At 39.9% G+C, this 20,988-nt stretch overlaps 1 pseudogene; it reads right to left on the bottom strand.

Annotated features, from left to right (window-relative positions):
* Positions 1-12,272: 12,272 nt before the first annotated feature.
* LOC110287599 (diphosphomevalonate decarboxylase pseudogene) lies at positions 12,273-13,443 on the bottom strand (annotated as a pseudogene).
* Positions 13,444-20,988: the final 7,545 nt, after the last annotated feature.

The raw sequence follows: 20,988 nt of genomic DNA, 5'->3' as shown, positions 1-20,988 counted from the left end.
GAAAACAGGATCCATACAAGAAGCACACCTAAACATCAAAGATAGATATTACCTCAGGGTAAAACTGGCATTATAAACCAAATTGAACCTAACAGATAGTCACCCAAATATAAAAGAATATACCTTCTTAGCAGCTTATAGAACTCTCTTCCAAACTGACCACATATTCAGTCCCAAAACAAGTCTCATTAGATAAAAGATACCATACCACCATGGATTAAAGCTGGATATAAAAAACAACAGAAACTACAAGAAAGCTTACTAACTCACAGAAACTGAACAACTCTCTACTGAAAGACTGCTGTGTTAAGGCAGAAATAAAGAAATTAAAGACTTTCTGGAATTCAGTGAAAATGAATACACAACATACTCAAACTTACAGGACACAATGAAATCAGTGTTCTAAACTAAGTGCCTACATAAAATATAGGAGAGATCTCATCTCATACTAGCAATTTAATAGCAAAAAACCCCAAAACAAAACAAAACAAAACAACAACAAAAAACCAAAAACCTGTACTCTGCAAAATTAGAAATTCTAAAAAAATAGGTAATTTTATTGACAAATATCACTTACCAAAATTAAATCAAGATCAGATAAACAATTTAAATAGACCTATAACCCTTATGGACATAGAAACAGCCATTAAAATCTTCTAAATAAGAAAAGCCCAGGCCAAATGGTTTTAGTGCAAAATTTTACCAGACTATCAAACAGAGTTAAAGCAATTACTTCTCAAATGATTACTAATGATTATTACTAATTATGGTTCTTACTAATGAACAAAAAAACATACTGAAAAAAGAAACAAAATAGAAACAGAAAGAACATTGCCAAATTCATTTTATGAGACTACAGTCACCCTGATACCCAAACCACATAAAGATTCAACAAAGAAGGAATTACATACCAATTTTCTTCATGAACATTGATGCAAAAATATGCAATAAAACACTCACAAACCGAATCCAACTGCAAACCAAAAGACATCAAAAAGATCATTTTCTAAGATCAAGTAAGTTTCATCCCAAAGAGGCAGAAATAGTTCAACATATCTAAATCTGTTAATGTAACCCACCATATAAACAAACCGAAAGAAAAAAACCCCCACACGATCATCTCATTAGATGTCCAAAAAGCCTTTGAGAAAATCCAATACTCCTTCATGATAAATTTCCTGGAAGGATGAGGGATATAAGAAACATACAAATGACAAATGGACTGAGAAAGACATCAGCAAAACACCACCTTTCACAATGACGTTATGTAATGTAGAATAACTTGGAGTAACTAACTAGGCAACTGAAGGACTTGTATGATAAAAAATTCAAGTCACTGAAGAAAGAAACAAGAAGATATCAGTAGACGGAAAGATCTGTCATGCTCATAGACCAGTAGGATTAACATAGTAAAAATGGCCATCCTACTGAAATCCATCTACAGATTCAACACAATTCCCATCAAAATTCCAACACAATTTTTTACAGATCTTGAAAGGCCAATACTCAACTTCATATGGTAAAACAAACAAAAAAGAAAACCCTAACTAACAAATGAAGTAACAAACAACAGAATAGCTAAAACAAACCTGAACAGTAAAAGAACTGCTGTGGATATCATCATTTCTGATTTTATGTTGTACTATAGAAATATATTAATAAAATTTAATGGCATTGGCATAAAACCAGACATATTGACCAATATACTCTAATTGTAGACCCAGTCATAAATACACACACCTATGGACACCTATGGTTCTTATTAATGATTGCAAAAATACACAGTGAAAAAAAATAAAAGATCTTCAACAAATGGTACTGGTCTAACTGGATGTTTGCATGTAGAAGAATGTAAATAGATCCACATTTTTTAACCTGCACAAAACTCAAGTGGATCAAAAACCTCAACATAAAACCAGATATACTGAATCCAATAGAAAAGAAATTGAAGAATAACCTTGAATACATTGACACAGAGACAACTTCCTGAACAGAACACCAATACTGCAGGTGATAAGGTAGACAATAAATGGGACCTCATCAAACTGAAAATTTTCTGAAAGGCAAAGGGCACTATCAATTGAACAAAACAGTAGCCTACAGAATAGGAAGATTTTCACCAACTTCACATTTGACAGAAGGCTACAATCCAAAATATATAAAGAACTCAAGAGGCTAGATATCAACAACAAAATCCTGTGGGATGTTGAGCTGTGCACAGACAGCCTGGTCCCTGGTCAAGCACAGGACTTTAACCTCAGTGATCGGGTAGGTGGTGACTTCTGCCTGTGTGGGGTGGCAGGTGTTCGGCCAAACCTCTTGGTTCTCTGGCTCCTGTTGCAGCTACAGCCTCCCACAGCCCCCCCCCCAACCCCCACAGAGAAGCATGTGGCCATCAGTCCCATAGGTAATGCCCCAAACTCCTAGTATTCTGTCTGGACTCCACCCCCATAGTTACCTGGCAACAGCCAGGTATGCTCCTCCCAACAGTTGCCTGGCAATAGCCAGGTAGCCCAGGCCCACTATAAAGGGGCTGTTTGCAGATGCTGGTGAGGATGTGGAGAAAGAGGAACACTCCTCCATTGTTGGTGGGATTGCAAGCTTGTACAACCACTTAAGGAAACCACTCAGTCTGGCTGTTTCTCAGAAAATTGGACATGGTACTACCGGAGGATCCCACAATACCTCTCCTGGGCATATATCCAGAAGATGGTCCAACTAGTAAGAAAGAAACATGCTCCACTATGTTCATAGCAGCCTTATTTATAATAGCCAGAAGCTGGAAAGAACCCAGATGCCCCTCAACAGAGGAATGGATACAAAAAATGTGGTACATTTACACAATGGAGTACTACTCAGCTATTAAAAAGAATGAATTTATGAAATCCCTAGGCAAATGGTTGGACCTGGAGGGCATTATCCTGAGTGAGGTAACACAATCACAAAAGAACTCAAATGATATGTACTCACTGATAAGTGGATATTAGCCCAGAAACTTAGAATACCCAAGATATAAGTTACAACTTGCAAAACACATGAAACTCAAGAAGAATGAAGACCAAAGTGTGGACACTTTGCCCCTTCTTAGAATTGGGAACAAAACACCCATGGAAGGAGTTACAGAGACAAAGTTTGGAGCTGAGACAAAAGGATGGACCATCTAGAGACTGCCATATCCAGGGATCCATCCCATAATCAGCCTCCAAACGCTGACACCATTGCATACACTAGCAAGATTTTGCTGAAAGGACCCTGATATAGCTGTCTCTTGTGAGACTAATCTAGGGCCTAGCAAACACAGAAGTGGATGCTCACAGTCAGCTATTGGATGGATCACAGGACCCCCAATGGAGGAGCTAGAGAAAGTACTCAAGGATCTAAAGGGATCTGCAACCCTAGCTGCATATGTATCAAAAGATGGCCTAGTAGGCCATCACTGGAAAGAGAGGCCCATTGGATTTGCAAACTTTATATGCCCCAGTACAGGGGAACGCCAGGGCCAAAAAGTGGGAGTGGGTGGGTAGGGGAGTGGGGGGGGAGGGTATGGGGGACTTTTGTGATAGCATTGGAAATGTAAATGAGGAAAATACCTAATTAAAAAAATAAAATAAAAGGGGCTGTTTGCCCCCTCCTCCCTCTTACCCTCTTGCCCTCTTACCCTCTTGTCTCTCTTACTCTTGTTTCCAACTTGCCTCCTTTCTCCCCATTTCCTTCCCCCGTCTCTCTACATGGCCATAGCTGGCCTCTACTTCCCTACTTTCTCCCTTTCCCTGCCTTTCTACAATAAATGCCTCAAAACCATGGACTGCATCTTCCCATTGGGACCCACCATGATGGAGCAATGGAGCAGGTCTTCCCTGCACTCTAGCCATGGCTTCTGCCAAACTAAGCCAGCCTCCCAAGCAAGACAAGGACTCTCATCCCCATGGGACCCAGCTGGAGCTCTCTCCTCCTGCCCCTTTCCCCTTGACCCTGGGCCAGAGTTAACCTGAGGGCCCACGCCAGTTCTCAGCTCTTCCTCGATATACATAGTCTAGGATGTCCGTGAGCTTGAGAACCTGTCATCCTTGGCCTCTGTGCAGGCCTGGGGATCCAGAGCCAATTCTGGCAGGTCTGCTGGGACCTCACACTATGACTTCCCTAACCCTGGAGAGGGGTCCTGTGGCTTCTCACAGCACGACACCCACCCGGTGGTGTTGTGGGGGCTTGAGAAGTAAAACTTCCCACCTCACCCAGTGGCCCAAGCCCTGAGTGGACATGAGACCCCATTTCTAACACACAAAATTCAAGGGTAGCAAAAACTATTCTCAACAATAAAAGAACTTCTTGTGGAATCACCATCCCTGGACTCAAGCTGTATTACAGAACAATAGTGATAAAAACTGCATGGTACTGGTACAGAGACAGGCAGGTAGATCAATGGAATAGAATTGAAAACCCAGAAATGAAACCATACACCTATGGTCTCTTGATCTTTCACAAGGGAGCTAAAACTATCCAGTAGAAAAAAGACAACATTTCTGAGAAATGGTGCTGGTTCAACTGGCAGTCAGCATGTAGAAGAATGCATTGATCCATTCTTTTCTCCTTGTACAAAGCTCAAGTTCAAGTGGATCAAGGACCTCCACATAAAACCAGATATGCTGAAACTAAAAGAAGAGAACGTGGGGAAGAGCCTTGAACACATAGGCACAGGGGAACTTTTCTTGAAGAGAACACCAATGGCTTATGCTCTAAGATCAACAATAGACAAATGTGACCTCATGAAATTGCAAAGCTTCTGTAAGTCAAAGGACACTGTAAAAAAAAAAAAAAAAGAAAAACCAAGAAAACAAAACAAAACAAAACTGCAACCAACAGATTTACCAACCCCTAATCTGATATAGGGCTAATGTCCAATATACACAAAGAACTCAAGAAGTTAGACTCCAGAGAACCAAAACCCTATTAAAAATGGGGTACAGAGCTAAACAAAGAATTCTCAACTGGGAAATACTGAATGGCTGAGAAGCACCTAAATAAATGTTCAGCATCCTTAGTCATCAGGGAAATGCAAATCAAATCAAACTCACACGAATTAGAATGGCTAAGATAAAAAATTCAGGTGACAGCAGATGCTGGTGAGGATGTGGATAAAGAGGAACACGCCTCCATTGCTGGTGGGATTGCAACCTGGTACAACCACTGTGGAATCAGTCTGGCAATTCCTGAGAAAATTGGATAGTATTACCTGAGAACCCAGATATAACACTGTTGGACATATATCCAAAAGATGTTCCAACATGTAACAAGGACACATGCTCTACTATGTTCATAGCTGCCATATTTATAATAGCCAGAATCTGGAAACAACCCAGATGTCCTTCAACAGAAGAATGGATATAGAAAATGTGGTACATTTACACAATGGAGTATTACTCAACTATTAAGAACAATGACCTGGGGATCCATCCCGTAATCAGCCTCCAAATGCTGACACCATTGCATACGCCAGCAAGATTTTGCTGAAAGGACCCTGATATAGCTATCTCTTGTGAGACTATGCCGGTGCCTGGCAAACACAGAAGAGAATGCTCACAGTCAGCTATTGGATGGAACAGAGGGCCCCCAATGGAGGAGCTAGAGAAAGTACCCAAGGAGCTAAAGGGATCTGCAACCCTATAGGTGGAACAACAATATGAACTAACCAGTACCCCCGGAGCTCATGTCTCTAAGTGCATATGTAGCAGAAGATGGCATTGTCAGCCAACATTGGGAAGAGAGGCCTCTTGGTCTTACAAACTTTATATGCCCCAGTACAGGGGAAAACCAGGACCAAGAAGTGGGAGTGAGTGGGTAGGGGAGTGGGGGGGTATGGGGGACTTTTGGGATAGCATTTGAAATGTAAATGAAGAAAATACCTAATTAAAAAAGATTCATTTTATCATATGTACATGAGTGTTTATGTGTGTGTGATTTAAAAAAAAAAAACCCTGAACTTTGACTAACAACAAAGAATGAATTTCTAATGTGCAAGACAAATACACATACAATAAAATCAAATTATATTACATCTTTGGATCTTATACAAACTTAAGAACTTGAGTTTTCCTGAAGCTCCCAATAGAAGTTAAATACTGACTCCTAAGAGTTGTCCACTGACTCCATCATGAGTGTTGTAATATGTATATGATCATTTGCAAATACCTACAGTTTCACACAGCACATTCATACAGACATCTACAAACACTAATAATACATATATTTTTGTTAATCAAAAATGTGGTGCAGCCATGAAACATGGGTTTCAGAGCTGAACAAAGAATTCTCAACTGAGGAATACAGAATGGCTGAGAAGCACCTGAAAAAATGTTCAACATTCTTAATCATCAGGGAAATGCAAATCAAAACAACCTTGAGATTCCATCTCACACCAGTCAGAATGGCTAAGATCAAAAATTCAGGTGACAGCAGATGCTAGCGAGGATGTGGAGAAAGAGAAACACTCCTCCACTGCTGGTCGCATTGCAAGCTCGTACAACCACTGTGGAAGTCAGTCTGGAGGTTCCTCAGAAAATTGGGCATAGTACTACCTGAAGATACAGCAATACCTCTCCTGGGCATATACCCAGAAGAAGTTCCAACTGGTAATAAGAACACATGCTCCACTATGTTCATATAATAACACAGCCTTATTTATAATAGCCAGAAGGTGGAAAGAACCCAGATGTCCCTCAACAGAAGAATGGATACAGAAAATGTGGTACATTTACACAATGGAGTACTACTCAGCTATTAAAAACAATGCATTTATGAAATTCCTGGACAAATGGACATATCCGGAGGATATCATCCTGAGTGAGGTAACCCAATCACAAAAGAAGTCATTAGATATGCACTCACTGATAAGTGGATATTAGCCCAGAAACATAGAACACCCAAGATACAATTTGCAAAACACAAGAAAATCAAGAAGAGGGAAGACCAATGGGTGGATACTTCATTCCTCCTTAGAATAGGGAACAAAATACCCATGAAAGGAGTTACAGAGACATAGTTTGGAGCTAAGTTGAAAGGATGGACTATCCAGAGTCTACCCCATCCGGGGATCCATTCCATAATCAGACACCAAACCCAGACACTATTGCATATGCCAGCAAGTTTTTGCTGAAGGGACCCTGGTATAGCTGTCTCTTGTGAGGCTATGCCAGTGCCTGGCAAATACAGAAGTGGATGCTCACAGTCATCTATCTATAAGATGGAACACAGGGCCGCCAATGGAGGAGCTAGAGAAAGCACCCAAGGAGCTGAAGGGGTCTGCAACCCTATAGGTGGAACTACAATATGAACTAACCAGTACCCACAGCGCTCGTATCTCTAGCTGCATATGTAGCAGAAGATGGCCTAATTGGCCATCACTGGGAAGAGAGGCCCCTAGGTCTTGCAAACTTTATATTTCCCAGTACAGGGGAAAGCCAGAGCCAAGAAGTGGGAGTGAGTGGGTACGGGAGCAGGGCGGGGGGGGGGGGGAGGGTATAGGGGATTTTTGGGATAGCATTTGAAATGTATATAAAGAAAATATCTAATAAAATAAATTTAAAAATACTTAATGAAAAAAATGTGGTGCAGTCCTAAAGCAAGAATTCTCATTAGAGGAATCTCAAATGGCTGAGAAACACATAAAGAAAATTTCAACATCCTTAGGCCTTCAGGGAAATGCAAATCAAAACAACTTTGAGATTTCATCTTATACCTGTCAGAATGATTATAATCAGCAACTTAAGTGACAGTTTATGCTGGAGAGGATGCGGAACAAGGGGAACACTTCTCCACTGATGATGGGAGTACATACTTGTACAGTTACTATGGAAATCAATATGGTGGTTCCTCAGTTAATTGAGAATCAATCTACCTCAAGACCCAGCTATTAACAGTCTTGGGCATATATCCAATGGACATTCAATTATTCCACAAAGACACTCGATCAGTTATATTCATTGCAGTTTTATTCATAATAGCCAGAAACTGGAAACAACCTAGATGTTCTTTCAGTTGAAGAATAGATAAAGGACATGTTGTAAGTTTATACAATAGAGTATTACCCAGTTCTTTAAAAAACAAACAAACAAACAAACAAACAAACAAACAAAAAATGGCATCATGAAATTTGTAGCCAAATGGATAAAAGTATAAGAAAAGTCATCTTGAGTGAGGTAACACAGACCCAGAAAGGCAAATATAGTATGCATGCACTCATAAGTGGATATTAGCTGTTAGGTAAATGATAATTAAGCTATAATCCACACAGAAAAGATAGGTAACTAGGAGGACTCAAGCAGGAATGCATGGATCTCCCTGGGAAGGGGAGATAGAACAGTTTTCAAGCAGGAGATATCAAATCAGAGGATGGAATGAGAGTGTTGGGGGAGACAGCTGGAATTAGGGGGGATCTAGCGGGAAGTGTGGAAACCTAGCAATGGAAGCTTCCTGGAATCTGAGAGTGGCCATAGTGAGGAATCCTAGAAATAGAGTACATGGAGTCTGAACTGGCTATCTTTTGTAGCCAGCTAAGGCTTCCAGTGGTTGGACTGAGTTGCATTTGTTTGAGTTATTGGCCAAGGGGATCCCATAGAGATCTGTATATAACCTAGGCAGATGCCAGGACAGAGGGTTGTGGATTGCTACCTATATGCAGGTAAGAGCAGGAACAAGATGAGGCTAGAGCCTGTGTTTGGGGAGTGGATAAAGAGGGTGGGATTAGAGTTTTAGAGATGGGAGAGGTAAGGAGACACAGGGAGAAGGAAGGAAAATGGAGGAAGAGAAAGACAATCTAGATTCCACATGACTTTAAATAGCCACAGATAGCTATGAATGTCTTATAAGGGATGGATAATTACAGGACAATTTGTCTTATCTAGGTGGGCAGTTTATATCAATATCAATTGTCTCTGAGTTCATTGTATGGGCATTTTGTAGGTTGAGAATTTACTGATATAAATATGACTGATAAATTACAGATCTCGCCTTCCGGTCCACTCGAGCACCGGGGCGCCTTGCCAGCGGAGTCTCTGGACACCTGCAAGGACCCACACAGGATTCCCCATGGGATCCTAAGACTTCTGGTGAGTGGAACACAACTTCTGCCAGGAGGCAGGTTCGAACACCAGATATCTGGGCACCTTCCCTGCAGGAAGAGAGCTTGCCTGCAGAGAATACTCTGACCACTGAAACTAAGGAGAGAGCTAGCCTCCCAGGTCTGCTGATAGAGGCTAACAGAGTCACCTGAGGAACAAGCTCTAACCAGAGACAACTATAACAGCTAGCTTCAGAGATTACCAGATGGCGAAAGGCAAAAGTAAAAATCCTACTAACAGAAATCAAGACCACTCACCATCATCAGAACGCAGCACTCCCACCCCACCTAGTCCTGGGCACCCCAACATAACTGAAAATCTAGACCCAGATTTAAAAGCATATCTCATGATGATGGTAGAGGACATCAAGAAGGACTTTCATAACTCACTTAAAGAAATACAGGAGAGCACTGCTAAAGAGTTACAGGTCCTTAAAGAAAAACAGGAAAACACATCCAAACAGGTGATGGAAATGAACAAAACCATACTAGACCTAAAAAGGGAAGTAGACACAATAAAGAAAACCCAAAGTGAGGCAACGCTGGAGATAGAAACCCTAGGAAAGAAATCTGGAACCATAGATACGAGCATCAGCAACAGAATACAAGAGATGGAAGAGAGAATCTCAGGTGCAGAAGATTCCATAGAGAACATTGGCACAACAATCAAAGAAAATACAAAACACAAAAGGATCCTAAATCAAAACATCCAGGAAATACAGTACACAATGAGAAGACCAAACCTACAGATAATAGGAGTTGATGAGAATAAAGATTTTCAACTTAAAGGGCCAGCAAATATCTTCAACAAAATTATAGAAGAAAACTTCCCAAACCTAAAGAAAGAGATGCCCATGAACATACAAGAAGCCTACAGAACTCCAAATAGACTGGACCAGAAAAGAAATTCCTCCAGACACATAATAATAAGAACAACAAATGCACTAAATAAAGATAGAATATTAAAAGCAGTAAGGGAGAAAGGTCAAGTAACATATAAAGGCAGGCCTATCAGAATGACACCAGACTTTTCACCAGAGACTATGAAAGCCAGAAGAGCCTGGACAGATGTTATACAGACACTAAGAGAACACAAATGCCAACCCAGGCTACTATACCTGGCCAAACTCTCAATTACCATAGATGGAGAAACCAAAGTATTCCATGACAAAACCAAATTCACACATTATCTTTCCACAAATCCAGCCCTTCAAAGGATAATAACAGAAAAAATCCAATACAAGGACGGAAATCATGCACTACAAAAAGCAAGAAAGTAATCCATCAACAAACCAAAAAGAAGACAGCCACAAGAACAGAATGCCAACTCTAACAACAAAAATAAAAGGAAGCAACAATGGATGGAACACAGGGCCCCCAATGGAGGAGCTAGAGAAAGCACCCAAGGAGCTAAAGGGATCTGTAACCCTATAGGTGGAACAACAATATGTACAATATGTAACCAGTACCCCCAGAGCTCGTGTCTCTAGCTGCATATGTATCAGAAGATAGCCTAGTCAGCCATCAGTGGAAAGAGAGGCCCATTGGTCTTGCAAACTTTATAAGTACAGGGGAACGACAAGGCCAAGAGGTGGGAGTGGGTGGGTAGGAGAGTGGGTGGGGGAGGGTATGGGGGACTTTTATGATAGCATTGGAAATGTAAATGAAGAGAATACCTAATAAAATAATAATAATAAAAGAGAGATGGAAATGGAGAGGAGCCTGAGGGTGCCTTGTTTTCTATATATTTCACACAACAGAGAGTTGCTGTCTAAAAACTGACAGCAGGCCCCCATCATTTTACCCTAAACTGTTGCCTGACCTTGATGATGTGTGTTTTTGGGGGGAAGCAAAAAGATAGGTCCTGTTTTCTAATCCAATCTGTTAGTATGTGTCTTTTTATTGGCGGGAAATTGAGACCAGTAATTTTGAGAGTTATCAATGAGCAGAGTTTATTAATTCCTATTATTTTGTTTCTGTAGTTTGTGTTGCTGTTCTTATTTTTACCTCTTTTGAAGAACTGTTCTATGACTATTTCTTGGGTGTACTTTATCCTCTTTCAGATTGAAGTTTCCCTTCTAGCACCTTTTGTAGAGATGGATTCATAGACATCAGTTGCTTAAATTTACTTTTATTATGAAATGTTTTTCTTTCTCTGTCAATTGCAATTGATAGTTTCACTATGTATAGTACTCTTGGCTGGCATCTGTGATCTTTCAGAGCTTGTACAACATATGCTCCTGCCTTTAGGGTCTCCATTGAAAAGTCAGATATTATTCTAAAGGGTCTGCCTTTATATGTGATGACTTTCTTCTCATGACATTTTTAATATTCTTTCTTTGTTTTTTATACTTTGTGTTTTGATTATTATGTGTTATCGGGAGTTTCTTTTCTGGTCCTGTCTATCAAGTATTCCGGATACCTCTTACACCTTTGATAGGACATCTCTTTCTTTAGATTGAGGAATTTTTTTTTGTCTATGATATTAAAAATATTTTCTGTGCCCTTTACCTGGACTTCTTCTCCCTCCTCTATACCTATTATTGTAGGTTTGTTCTTTTCTTAGTATCTCAGTTTTCCTGGATGTTTTGTGCCTGGAATTTTTTAGATTTAACATTTCCTTTGACTGACCTATTCATTTCTTTAGTTTCTTTCTTTCTTTTTGGCGGCAGCAGCACACTTTATTCCTGTCCACTGACTGCACTGTCATGAAGCATCCATACCCACAATGGACCCTACCTGTAAGCTAGACAGCCCCTACCCTCACCAGGAGGATTTATAAAAAAAAAACAAAACTGTGGTTTGAGTCTCAGCAGAGAGGCACCATTGTCTGAGCCATGACGCTGAGCTTAGCAGGGTACTGAGGCCCTTGGAGCATCTTCAGTGGGAGAGACACTGGCTCCCTTTCCCTAATGAGCTCCTGTATGGAGTGCAGGAAGGTCCATAGAGTGGGTCAGCTAGCCCTTCAGAAACCAGCAGGGAACCTGAGGCACTTGAAAGGGGTCCCCTTGTCCCCCTAGACAGCTGCTCATCACACTGGACATCCCCCAGTATTACCATCAAGCAATCCTTCAGGTGTGGCCGATCAGCACACCAGCTCTCGAGTTCTTGTGAGCAGCCCCTTTTTCCAAATGGCAGGAGGGATTGGACGTGGAAGAGGTCAAAGGTCCTGTTGTGGCAGGCCGTCCAGGCCCAGCAGATGATCATGAGAGTAGTCTAGGACTTGAGTTCCTGGTCCGACCAGAGTGGCAATGATATAATGGACCCCACCAGGGCTGGGCTCCACAGCCAGCGCAGCCTTCAGCTCATCAGAGAGAACAGAGGCCACCTGCAGCCTTCTTTAGAAACTTGTCTCCATTGGCTGCAGGGGGAACGCAGTGTCTTATAGCTGCCACAAACTCAGCCACCGTGTCCTCCAGAGTGATGCAGGCCCCAACGCCTGCATCCAATGTATGCAGCCCCAATGTATATGCCACCGTCGTCTGCCCGTGGTGGGTGTTGAAGCGGTGGACTAGCTGGATGATGCGCCTGGAGGTGTCATTGAGGTAGGAGGTAGGCGGGTTGGTGTCCAGGCAGGTGGCATGAAACTGGTTGCTATACTTCATGGTCAGCTGGGCAAAACCCTGGAAATCCTGTTCTTGGATACAGCGGGTCATGTCCTTCATGTGCTCAGGCACAATGGACTCAGCCCGAAACTTGAGCAAGGTACTGGTCTCCACGCTGGTCTGCATGCCCACTGTATTGACAGTCTGCTTCTTCTCAGCACTCACCACAAGGATAAGGACTCGGAGCAGAGGCCAGTGCCACTCTGGGGCTATCTGCGGAGCGATGATATCATTCCTATCGTCCTGTTCCCCCATCTGCCACTCCACGAAGACCCCATGGAGACTGCAGCATGCACTGCCTGTGCTCCGCCAAGTCACTTCTGAGAGGTCTCCCTCAAACCTGTAGACCAGGGCCAAGGTATAGGCTAGGCAGGTGTAGCTAGCTGGTGAGGATGTGAGGCCACCAGCGGTGGGGAAGTTGTTCCCTTAAGCCACATGCACCTTATAGCGGAGGCTGAGGGGTAAAGCATCTCCTACTCCTGTGTTCCTCCACTTCCGAGCCAGGCAGACCTGGAGCCATGGCTGCCCCACGCCCTCCTCACAACGGATCAGCTAGATGCAGTTCTCTGTGAAGTCCTTGCTAATGGCAGCAGTTGTGGTGGTTTTTAGCTGGTCCTGGCGCAGTGTGATGCTCAGGGAGGAGTTGATGGGCAGGATCAGTGCTTCATCTCGCTTTCCCCAGTACTTGATAACCGAGATGTTGACCAGCACGGTGCAGGTGACCATTAAGAGGCTTTTCTAAGGCCCTTTTTAGTTTCTTTTCTTTTCTTTTTTCTTTTCTTTTCTTTTCTTTTCTTTTCTTTTCTTTTCTTTTCTTTTCTTTCCTTTCCTTTCCTCTTTTCTTTTCTTTTCTTTTCTTTTCTTCCCTTCCCTTCCCTTTCCTTTCTTCTTTTCTTTTCTTTTCTTTTCTTTTCTTTTCTTTTCTTTTCTTTTCTTTTCTTTTCTTTTCTTTTCTTTTCTTTCCTTTCCTTTCCTTTCCTTTCCTTTCCTTTCCTTTCCTTTCCTTTCCTTTCCTTTCCTTTCCTTTCCTTTCCTTTCCTTCCCTTCCCTTCCCTTCCCTTCCCTTCCCTTCCCTTCCCTTCCCTTCCCTTCCCTTCCCTTCCCTTCCCTTCCCTTCCCTTCCCTTCCCTTCCCTTCCCTTCCCTTCCCTTCCCTTCCCTCCCCTTCCCTTCCTTTCCCTTCCCTTCCCTTTTTCCTTTCCTTTCCTTTCCTTTCCTTTCCTTTCCTTTCCTTTCCTTTCCTTTCCTTTCCTTTCCTTTCCTTTCCTTTCCTTTCCTTTCCTCTTTTCTTTTCTTTTCTTTTCTTTTCTTTTCTTTTCTTTTCTTTTCTTTTCTTTTCTTTTCTTTTCTTTTCTTTTCTTATTGGGTATTTATTTCATTTACATTTCCAATGCTATCCCAAAAGTCCCCCACACGCTCCCCCACCCACTCTCCTACCCACTCACTCCCACTTCTTGGCCCTGTCGTTCCCCTGTACTGAAGCATATAAAGTTTGCACGACCAATGGGCCTCTCTTTCCACTGATGGCCAACTAGGCCATTTTCTGATTCATATGCAGCTAGAGACACGAGCTCCAGGGGGGTACTGGTTAGTTCATATTGTTGTTCCACTTATAGGGTTGCAGATCCCTTTAGATCCTTGGGTACTTTCTCTAGCTCCTCCATTGGGGGCCCTGTGATCCATCCAATAGCTGACTGTGAGCATCCACTTCTGTGCTTGCTAGGCCCCAGCATAGTCTCACAAGAGACAGCTATATCTGGATCCTTTCAGCAAAATTTTGCTAGTGTATGCAATGGTGTCAGCATTTGGAAGCTGATTATGGGACAGATCCCCGGATATGGCAGTCTTTAGATGGTCCATCCTTTTGTCACAGCTCCAAACTTTGTCTCTGTAACTCCTTCCATGGGTGTTTTGTTCCCAATTCTAAGAAGGGGCAAAGTGTCCACACTTTGGTCTTCATTCTTCTTGAGTTTCATGCGTTTAGCAAATTGTATCTTATATCTTGGGTATCCTAAGTTTCTGGGCTAATATCCACTTATCAGTGAGTACATATTTTGTGAGTTCCTTTGTGATTGGGTTACCTCACTCAGGATGATACCCTCCAGGTCCATCCATTTGCCTAGGAATGTCGTGGGATTGCAAGCTTGTACAACCACTCTGGAAACCAGTCTGGTGTTTCCTCAGAAAATTGGACATAGTACTACCAGAGGATCCCGCAATACCTCTCCTGGGCATATATCCAGAAGATGTCCCAACCGGTAACAAGGACACATGCTCCACTATGTTCATAGCAGCCTTATTTATAATAGCCAGAAGCTAGAAAGAACCCAGATGTCCCTCAACAGAGGAATGGATACAGAAAATGTGGTACATTTACACAATGGAGTACTACTCAGCTATTAAGAAGAATGAATTTATGAAATTTTAGTTTCTTTAAGACAAGAAATTTCCTCTCTCTCTCTCTCTCTCTCCCTCTCGACATTTTTATTAGATAATTTCTTTATTTACATTCCTAGTTTCCCCTCTGAAAATCCCCTATCCCCTCCCCCTTCCCCCTGCTCCCCAACCCACCCACTCCCACTTCCTGAGCCTGGCCTTCCCCTATAATGGGGCATAGAACCTTCACAAGACCAAGTGCCTCTCCTCCAATTGATGACTGACTAGGCCATCCTCTTCTACATATCCAGCTGGAGCCATGAGTCCCACCGTGTGTTTTCTTTGGTCGGTGGTTTAGTCCCAGGGAACTCTGGAGATACTGGTCAGTTCATATTATTGTTCCTCTTATGGGGCTGCAAATCCCTTCAGCTCCTTGGGTACTTTCTCTAGCTCCTTCACTGGGGACCCTGTGCTCCATCCAATGGATGGTTGTGAGCATCCACTTCTGTATTTGCCAGTCCTCTTTTATTTTTTTAATTTGATTTTTATTTTTTTGAGGCTTACCTCTGAACTTTTTGTTTGACTTCCTGGAATTTACATTTCAGTTTTATTTCAGCTTGGCTTTTCTTTAGTGATTCTATTTTTTGTTAAATCCTATTTTCATGAATTGCATTACTTTTTTTGTTTCATTCAGCTGTTAGTTTTTTTATTTTTTTGCTTTCATGGTCTTTAACGACATTATTATCTCCTTTTAACGTCCTTGAAAATATTCATAATTGTTATTTTGAGGTTCGTGTCTTGTGTTTTAGATTAATTGCTTTTCTTTTCTTTTTTTAAAATATATTTTATTTATTTATTATATGTAAGTACACTGTAGCTGTCTTCAGACACTCCAGAAGAGGGCATCAGATTTCATTACGGATGGTTATGAGCCACCATGTGGTTGCTGGGATTTGAAATCAGGACCTTTGGAAGAGCAGTCAGCACTCTTAACCGCTGAGCCATCTCACCAGCCCTTTTCTTTTGTCCTATTACAATAGGTTTGCTGGTTTCTGAAGGAGGAATATTGTCTTGGTTATTCATGTTTTTATTTTCATGATAAAATATAGTCATCTGGAGTTATGTTGGTTTTGGTGTGGCTATCTATTCTTGCCTTCATTAGGTAGCTTTTCAATTCTTTGACTGCTGCTACTCCAATGACAGGTTGTGGACCAGAAGGGTGATGCTTGGTTTTTAGGACTCAAATTGAGATTGGTCCCAGATCTAAAGTTTTGGTTGGTTGGTACTCTGGGTTCAGACCCAAGCTATCATTAATCAGTGCAGTTGGTGTGATAGGCTAGATGGCTGGGTATGACTCTGGAGTTCTCTTAAGTAAGACTTGGAGTATCATATCATCTGGGTCCAGCCACAGATGATAGAGTACAATGGGAATGGTGATGAGTTGGGAGAAGGACTGAGGCATGCAGCTGTGGCCAGAGTGTGATGCCTCTGGAAAGAACAGAATTGGGGAGGGAAAAGAGTGCAGGTAACCTACCTGGGTACCAGTTGAATGTCCTGTTTGCAGAGACCCTAGTATAGGACAGTAAGTGGGTTGTTGGGGGGAGGCTGGCCACACCTAGATTATGCTGTGAGTTATGGGAATCTGAACTCAGGTTCTTGTGCTTGTGTAGTTAGCACTCCTACCCTATGCATGGGCGCGCGCGCACGCACACACACACACACACACACACACACACACACACACACACACACACAAAGATGGTATAATAGTGAACTCGGGTTTTAAAAGTGGATGGTTAGTTTATTACTATGAGATTCAGCATGACTATTCTCCTGGACAGAGTAGGTAGAATAATATAAAAATAGCAATGAGGAATAATGTTATTTAAGAAACATCTACCCCAAATCTAGGCTCATTGATAAGAGGAATTAGGGTGCTGTAACCTATAAAGTGTCTTTATGGGAAATTTAGGTGTGAAAAATACTTTAATTCCAGTCTCACCAAAATGAATACAAATCCCATTTTTTTTTTTTGTATATGTGCACATGTTTGTAGGTGTGCATAGATGCATGTGCTGAGGCTGGCCACACCTAGATTATGCTGTGAGTTCTGGGAATCTGAACTCAGGTTCTTGTGCTTGTGTAGTTAGCACTCCTATCCTATGAGCCATCTCCTTATCCCTCAATACTTTTCTTTACTCCACCACAAACTTATTCATTCTTTAGAACTAATTCTGTGAGTAGTTCTATAACTATCTTAGCAGGGATGAGGATATTATAAAGATACACTTCTCTCTCCCTTTGACTATTAGGCTATTGAAACAGTAGATTCTAATAAACTGAACCCCGAAACATCAAATATCACACAGAGAGAAAGCCTAGGATCCCTGTGTCAACAAGAAGGGACTTCTGGCCTCCTGAACTGTTGATTAAGCTACCTAGTCTGTGTTGCCATCAATCTTTGTTGAATCTAGAAAAATGGGGAGCCTCATTCTGCTTCATTCAAACAGTGATTTCCACATTATTTTTTTTGTCAATTTTATCTGATGTATATCTTATAAATAAGTTCCATTCTCTCCTTTGCCATTTATTCATTCATTCACTAATCCATTCAATGTTTATTTGAAACTTGATATCTAGCAGAGAGTCAGGTACTAGCTACTGAAGTCTAAGCCATCAGCATCTTTTATCTCTTAGAGACTCATTTTTCTCTCTGGCCTCAAGTCACTTAGCTCCTAGTCTATAGCTTGAAGAAGAATATGAATGGTACTTGCCTTAAAGCTGCTGTACCCTGATATTTGTAGCAATATCAAGGTCCCAGAAAACCTGAGTATAGCATCAGCTTTTTGAAAAATTTTCCTTTCCTAACAGTGTATGCAATGAAGGAAATATTTGTTGCCTTTTCCTGAAGTCAGAATCAATAGGAATGGGAAGAAGCAACCAACCTTGCATTTCCTCTGTAACAGACTAAGAATCCATTCAAAACTGGTGTTAGTGAATGGAAATATTGTTAATGTTGAGAGACAGGAAGAAAAATGAAGTCTGATAATAGATGCAGCAAGAAGGGTGGATCAGTTTTGGCAAAAGGAGAATCAAAACAGATGGGTGGGGCAAATGCAGTCAAGTTTCATAGGATAGTTCAATATTGTTTTCTCTTTAGTTATGCTGACTAAATTTCATCACATGAAATTTTAGGTTATAAACACCTAATCCCAAGTGACAGATTATTTCATATATATATAGTCATATGGTATATAGTCATGTCATATATTATATTATATCATATATAATATATATAGTCATTTATGAAAACTTTTTCTCTTTCTGATCTATGTTTCTAAACTTGAAAAATAATATTATTTAATAATGTGTATTATATTATCAACCATTGTGACTTTCGACTTGCTTCCTTTAATCCTCACAATGAATATGACCCTGTGATGTGGGCTCTGTTTTGCTCCTGCTTTGCAGTTGAGGAAATTGCTTCATGAAGAGACCAGCTTTCTCAAAAAATACTCTATTAGTGAAGGATTCATGACAGATATACTTTTCTCACTTACCAAATCTATGAATGTCTTATCCATTTATATCCTTGAATTCTCATCTAATAGTTTTATTAAATTTTTATATTAAGTAGTCATTGTAATAATCACAACTGTATTTTGAAAACTGTGTGACCATTCAGGAAATAGTAGAATCTCTTCCTTCTTATACATATTCAATGTCTTCTCAAAAAAACATTGAATTCAAATTTTGACCCATGTTTCTCTACAATTTTTTTTATAAATACTATTATAAACATAAACATACAGTATAGTTTTAGAGTACTTGACAGAGAAATCAAATATTAAATTTAACAATGAACAGAAAATTAATACAATTAGTCTTGTATTTAGATAAAATATTTTTTTCACTGTTTACATGGAGCATATAGAGAACACGATATGGCTTCTTAATTGTGCCAAGAAAGTACTTGATATTTTATAGAAGTCCCATTAATATGTTGCAAAATGTTGTGATTGGGTTTTTTAAACTACAATCAATGAATTAATTTCATCTTTAAATTTTAATCCTTAGCTTTTTACTGTTTTTACCATTTATGTCTTTCTCCTTGTATTTTCTATGTAATTCCTAGAGGTCTGTGGAACACGTATCTGAGTAAAGCAAAATAAGAATATTGGACTAGACTCAAGGTTCTTCCAGAAAATATATGATTTGTATCACTGCCACTAATAAAATATATACTTAAAGCATTCCATTTGATGAACTTCTAGGGGATTTTACTAAGTTCACCTAGTTGAAAACAATTGAATAAAATTAGATGTATATCTTTTTTTCTATTATTATTATTATTATATTTTGGGGGGGTATTTATTTCATTTACATTTCCAATGCTATCCCAAAAGTCCCCCACACGCTCCCCCACTCACTTCCCCATGTATATAAAGATGTATATCTTTAAAGAATCATGATTCTACCTCTTTGACACATTAATGGTTTGACTTAGAACAAAGCTACTTAGGTGCTCAGTGTATTTGTTTCTGTATCCATAAAACGGGGTTAATAATAAAACCCTCAGTGCCTGCCTGTCATATACTGAATGCTCAGTTGGTTAGTAAACTAAATTTATTTTCATTCAACATTTGCTCAATGCGTTCATATTACTACCCAAATCTGGTAAAGAACTCTATGAAGATACACACGAAAGCAGGTGCCAATAACTGACTTGAGAAATACAATTGAATTGAAAGAACAGTTTACACAAAATGAATACTGTAGTTTTTTTCCTTCTCCTATGGAGAAGCATAACCACTTGTTGGAATTGGTAGATGTAAATAGTAAATTAAAAATTCAGGATGAATAATCATATACCAATTGTTTGAGCAACAATTTTTTTATAATCCAGAGATAAGAGTGGTTAATCAAAACTTATTTGGATTACTTTATTGTGCAGGAATTCACGAGTTTCCTTGTTATAATTTTGAGAATACAATATGATAAAATCTTTGGTGAATATATGTGACAAGTTACTAATCTGAAATAGTTGTAAGAGTATTTTTTCCAATAGGTGTTTAATTTAACATTTGATGAGTACATTTGATATCTCAGCAAGCCAATATGAGACTATGGTAGTTTTAGAAATGTCACTGAAACTTCATTGTATTAGTATACCTACCCAGAAATGACTAGTAAAATGTTACTATAATATTGTAATAACTTATATTTTTATTGTTTGAGAATTTCATTTGTGCATATCATGTTTTTTGATCAAATCTACCCTTATCTCTAGATGGTAAAATTTTAAGTTAAAACTGCTAATTAAATAGTAATTACTACCATTATCACTGTTATTGATATTAAGAGTACTACTAATAATATGTGTTCTAAGTTGATAATAGCATAAATGAAACAATGTATGCAAAGTGCTTAGGAATATTTATAAAAGGGTCTGGTACTACATGATTTTGATTTTGTTTTTATTGTTAATTGTATTATCCTGAATATTTCCATTAATCAATTAAAATAAATGGTAAAACTAAAAAGTTAATGTAAGCAAGGGTTTAGTCAACTCTAATTTCTACTTGAAATAACCCATAGAATTTCTTCACTATGATCTAATTGAGAAACACATATTTCTTTGACTTACTTTAGGGGTTTCTGAGAGTGCTTTTCTGAGAAATTGAGACAATTAGAAAACTAATTTCAGTGCAGATCAAAAGTAGGAAATAATGCTTTCTTAAATGCCTACTTCTCATATATCAGTCACAGACTATTTTTTCTCACAGTGTACATATGGCCTTGCTATGATGTTTGTCCATTATAGTAGAATTTTAGAAAAAATTCTCTGGGCAGTGTGAATATAGAGTTCTCAAGCTATGATTGGCCTGTTCCTCTA

Source organism: Mus caroli, unplaced genomic scaffold, assembly GCF_978045245.1.
Source record: "Mus caroli unplaced genomic scaffold, Mus_caroli_1 scaffold_5, whole genome shotgun sequence".
NCBI lineage: Eukaryota > Metazoa > Chordata > Mammalia > Rodentia > Muridae > Mus > Mus caroli.
This window is presented reverse-complemented; position numbering and strand designations above follow the sequence as displayed.